Source organism: Belonocnema kinseyi, chromosome 5, assembly GCF_010883055.1.
Source record: "Belonocnema kinseyi isolate 2016_QV_RU_SX_M_011 chromosome 5, B_treatae_v1, whole genome shotgun sequence".
NCBI classification, from domain to species: Eukaryota; Metazoa; Arthropoda; class Insecta; order Hymenoptera; family Cynipidae; genus Belonocnema; species Belonocnema kinseyi.
In genome coordinates, this window is record NC_046661.1 from 356,660 (window position 1) to 362,072 (window position 5,413).

The following is a 5,413-nucleotide window of genomic DNA, read 5'->3' on the forward strand; positions in this document are numbered from 1 at the left end:
AATTACATTCTGAAACAGCAGGATCAAAATGATTTCAACGGATTGAAATCTGAAATGAAAAAAATTCTCCATAAAAAAAATTAAAAAATGTAAAAAAAATATCTAAAATCCCTTAAAAAAAAAAAGAGACTATCGATATTCGTCGACCTCCGCGTTGGTGATAGTTGGGCAACGTAAACTTTGTTTGCGGCAGGCGGACGATAGATATTCGTGAATCATTTTACTCTTACACGATGCTTAGAACTATGAAATTTTTTTATTGAAAAACTATGCGCTTTTCGGAAAATTTGTCAAGAATAAAAAGTTCTTGTAATCAGCCGAGAAATACGCCTGAATTTTTCCGGAGCGTTTTGAGCAAAATTTTGAATTTTGCAAAAATTGTTCATATGCAAAATCCAAAATTTTGCTCAAAACGCTTCGAAAAAAAGCAGGCGTATTCCTTGGCTGATTACAAGAACTTTTTATTGTTGATGATTTTTCCGAAAAGCGCATCGTTTATTGTAAAAAAATTCATGAATGTTTGCACAAAAATTTTGCCATTAAGACGCCATTTTGAAAGTACTAAAACGAAAAATCGATCTTTGAACCATGGATTCTCAAAGTTTAGACATTTATTCCACCCGTTAGTGAGATTCCAGGTTAATTACAGACTCGAAAAGCTTTGGAAAATGGTTCACAAAAAAAAATAGGCACGAAAAATCACGTTTTTTTTGTTTAAACTGCATTTTGGGATAATAAGAAAATTTTTTGAGGAATTTCATTGGCACCGTCGGAAAGAGGAGATCTTAAGTAATAAAAATATATGTGTCTCAATTTTTTCTAGTGTCGAATAGTCTTAGTTATTGGCCGTTGAAAAGCATTGTACCGTTAGTGGCGTTTTGGCCGTTTAAGGGTTAAATGGAATCATTTAAAAGAATAAAATTTTAGGTCTCAAAATTAGGGGATTTTTAATGATTTTTTTAAATGTTTGAGGGATGATTTTGTGGATGATCCTAGAGTGTTAGGGGGATGAAACTGTTTTGGGATTTTTTAGACATTAAATGGAACCATTTAAAAGAATAAAATTTTAGGTCTCAAAATTAGGGAATTTTTAATGATTTTTTAAATGTTTGGGGGATGATTTTGGGGATGATCATAGAGTGCTAGGGGGATGAAACTGTTTTGGGCTTTTTTGGGCATTAAATGGAACCATTTTTAAGAACAAAATTTTAGGTCTAAAAATTAGGGGATTTTTAATCACTTTTTTAATGCTTAGGGGATGATTTTGGGGGTGATCCTAGAGTGCTAGGGGGATGAAACTGTTTTGAGATTTTTTAGACATTAAATGAAACCATTTGAAAGAATAAAATTTTAGGTCTCAAAGTTAGAGGATTTTTAATGATTTTTTTCATGTTTGGGGGATGAATTTAGGGTTGATCCTAGAGTGCTAGGAGGATAAAACTATAAAGGGCTTCTTTTGACATCAAATATAACTATTTAAAACGATAAAATTTTAGGCCTCGAGCTTTTTATAAAAAAAAATATTTTCGTTGTCTAAACGTTGCGAACTTCAGTTTCATAACTTTTGAAAAAAATAATTGATTAGATTGGCCTTTGGTGCACTCTTTTAGTATCCTAAGCTAAATGCCAAATTCGTTGGTCAGCTATTTTGGATGAAAATTCTTAAAGTGAGCATATTTTGAAAGTTTTTGAGACCACATTTTTTCAGGATTCAAAAATTCTCTGTGCACTTGTTCATAGTGCTTGAAAAGTAAAATGCTAATTTTCGAAAGCCTTACAAGATTATCATAAAAACTTTTTAAATTTTTTCTAAAAAGTGATTATTCAAATTTTGATCAAACAAAAAGTAATAAGAAATTATATTTTGCTGTCAAACTAGGCAAGGTAGGAAAAAAATTATGAGACAAGCATTATGCACCCAAAAAATATCTACAAATTTGTTGTCAATAACTTTTTTAGAAGACACGTAGTTTTTATTTTATTTATATAAAAAAACAGTGAAAATACAAAACTTAAATTTTTCGACACATGACACAAGCTAAAAAAATAGATAACATTTTTTTACCGAAAGTAGAGAACAACAGTCTTCATTAATGGTTATTTTTTATATGATTGGTAGTTTCTATTTTAATCGTGAATGACAACATTAAAAGTAAAAAAAGTACATTTTTGGTAAAGTGACACAAGATATAAGAGAAATTTTGCTTAACCCAAAAAAATCAAAATTTTTTTTTGAAATAACTTCTTGATAAAACGTGTGGTTTTCGTTTTAATCATAAAAAATAACATTATATATAATGAAATTGACTGTTTGGAGAAACAGCACAAGGTAAATTAAAATATTCATAAGGGCGTATGTTCCGAAACGTAGCTACAAAATTCCCTTAACCTATTTTTTTCATACGACTGGCAGTTTTTTTAACTTTTAGCATACCAAAATTTACCAGTTGTTTTTAGTATCCAAAAAGGCTTTTTTCTCATTTATATTTTCAAATTCAAAACATGAAAAATAAACAAAAAACATTATTCAAAGTACTAAAAGCGCACTTTCTGAATCAAGAAATTTGACACCATTCTTTAAAAAATTAAAAACGTATAAGCTGAATAGTTTTAAGATAATATCTTATAAAATAAATATAATATTTGAAAAAATACTTAAATGTACAATTTTCAATTAGTTTAAAAAATTTTAATATAACATTTCCAAAAAAAACTTATTTAAACTAAACACTTTCGAAATAAATCAGTTCTTTATTTTGTACAATCATAATTCAATAAATTCAAAAATGAGTTTGGAATTAATTAGGGAAAAATTAAAGAAACTTCAAAAGTATTTGATCAAATGCCTCCAAATTTAGGGAAAACTCGAGTGGGAAGCACGAGATACGTGATGAGAATGTGTTCGTTAAAGCCGAAGGAGCTTTAACAAAAGAGAATTCACAATCATTAAATCACTGTTGTCGATACTTTTACCTTTAGTTTCAAATAATCTGTGCAGAAAAGTCGAGCGCGTAGAGCGAGGTAAATACACTATCGATCGCAAAGCGCGAGATAAATTTACTGTCGAGCGCGAAGCGCGGGAACCAACAGTTGCGCGCCCTAGGCGCACTCAAACTTGCGAGCGCAGCGAGCCGCGCGCAATGAGAATGTGCCCGCAAGGCGGCCACATTTTTTTTGTTATATATGGCGTTGTGCCACCTTAACGTCATAAAAAATACGTGAAAAACCCTATAAAAACCGTTTTTATCCCTTGCATAATTTAGGGCTCATTGAGTACTAATTTAGACTCCATTCGGTTCGCAGGGCTGTTTAAAATTTACTAATTTTAATATAAAGTTGAAAAACAACTTTATCTTGCTTAAAGTGGGGATCGAATGTTATAATGTACCAAACTGACGTATGCTAATAAACTATCGCAATGACATCATAGAAAAAGTTGCGAGACGAAAAACACGTGGGAAGAGCGAACGGAGCTCCAATTAGGTATTTTTACTTATCCACTAGCTAACTTTACTTCGTTGAATGCTGAGGGGGAAAACAATGGACCAATCACCAAATGCATGGGATTTGGTCTATTTTTACACTATTTTGTTAATATATTCGTAAAATCTAATTTTTTCTACATAAGTGTATTTGAAACTTAGTTTTAAATTTATAAGAACTATTTAGTTAAATAATAAAATTATAATAATGTTATTTATTACGAAGGTACTACAAACTTAATGTCTTGTCCCATGCATTTGGTGTTGTTACATTGTTTTCCTCTCAGCGCTCGACGAAGTCAAGTTCGCTGGTATTCTGGTAATAAAGTGAAAACTCCTAGTACAGATGAAGTGAATTAATTAATTAACTCAAAGATTAATATTATTAATGTTATGGAATAGGTTTGTTGATATTCCTGTTGACTTCCTATGCGCAGGCAGCAACAACTGTGAAATTGTCTGCACAAAAATTAAATTTGACCTGATTTTGTTGTTTTCAGAAATTGGGTTTCAGAAATGCATAGTGTAAACATAATAATTTGAGCAGAGAACCCGTTTGATATTTCCAAACAATGAAACTTATTTTTCCACTTAAATAGGACAAAAGATTATGATCTATGTCCCGAATGAGTTCCCCATACAAAGAAAAACCTGTATCTTTTTTTTAATGAAATTTGACAGAAGGGCGGTAAATGGTTAAAAATCAGAACCAGATTAACAACTATTAATGTAATTGTCAAGTTGGGTATTTATTAGATAATGACTAGCTTTACTGAAAAGAAGTAGTCTCGTAAATGACCTTCAGAAAATATAAAAAAAAGGTCTACAAACACTTACTCTTGACAATGAAAGGTGTTCCTTAGTCTGCTTGCTGGCAAATCTCTAAGATCCGCCTATCCTTTTCGAGTTTAGGCACAATCACTTTGGCAGTGATGCTGCATCGTTAACTGCAGTACCGACGGATTTTTCGTAACAAGAAATCTTTCGATCGACACTATGTGGAAATCCTAATACCAGGAATCTTTCACTAATCACTTGAAACTGTAGTAACTGATTCAACTGACAGTTGATAAAATTCTACGACAATTATAAATCATTGACTGTTCTCGTTGTGACTCAACAGAAGGCCGACAACCCATATCACGTGGGGACGCCCCGATCAAAACTTTGTCAAAAGAAGTAGTCAGTATTTGATTAAAACCGTTATCTTCACTTCACACACTATAAATGGAAAATTGAGACAATCTTAATGTTGAGTAGGGATTATTCTTCGTTATTACGGCTTGTATGCATTCGAGAGACGAAAATTATGTGAAGGGAAAATCTATCATAAACAGACAACAAATTGGAACGTGGGCTCCGAGACACTGAGAACCGAGACGCGCCGCGCGTAAGATCACGGTATTGTCAGAGAATTGCATTGCTCTGTCGACTCCTGCGCCCCTGGGGACCAAGTAGATTACTTCGATAGCCTTCACGGTCAAAACAACCGATAAGTCATACTGCAAATTGAAACTTTTGAGCGGGTTATATTACTCATCTCTGATATTACTTTGAGAATGGCAATGAGAATGAGAATATTACCGAGAATATAACCAAGAAATAAATTTTCTAAAAATTTAAGGATTTATTTTAATTGATAGAAAATTGTAGTATTTGAAATAGAAAAAACTTTTCCAAGAAAGTATTGCTATTATTCGTTCCAGAATAATCTGAATGTATATTATAGGTTATGTCGGCGCTGAGCCTGTTAAATATGTAACAGTTTTTAGTTGTTATACACAAAATATTTTATCATAAAATATGTATTTAAATCTTTTTTAAATGTACAAAGAACGTGCATCACCTTTTAAGCGCGTAATTAACAGAAAACCATTTAGTTGCATTTTAGAAATAAAATACATTTTTGCAAGTAAAGATACGATTGAAAT

General features: G+C 31.7%; 1 protein-coding gene across 2 annotated transcripts in view; it reads right to left on the bottom strand.

Moving 5' to 3' along the window:
* Positions 1-4,880, bottom strand: part of LOC117172546 (amphoterin-induced protein 2) — a 156,865-nt gene extending 151,985 nt beyond the window's left edge. For both annotated transcript variants that reach the window (XM_033360592.1, XM_033360591.1), the window contains exon 1: positions 4,320-4,880. The gene's annotated coding sequence lies outside the window, so the exon portion shown is untranslated. The remainder of the gene's footprint in view (positions 1-4,319) is intronic.
* Between the last annotated feature and the right edge of the window lie 533 nt (positions 4,881-5,413).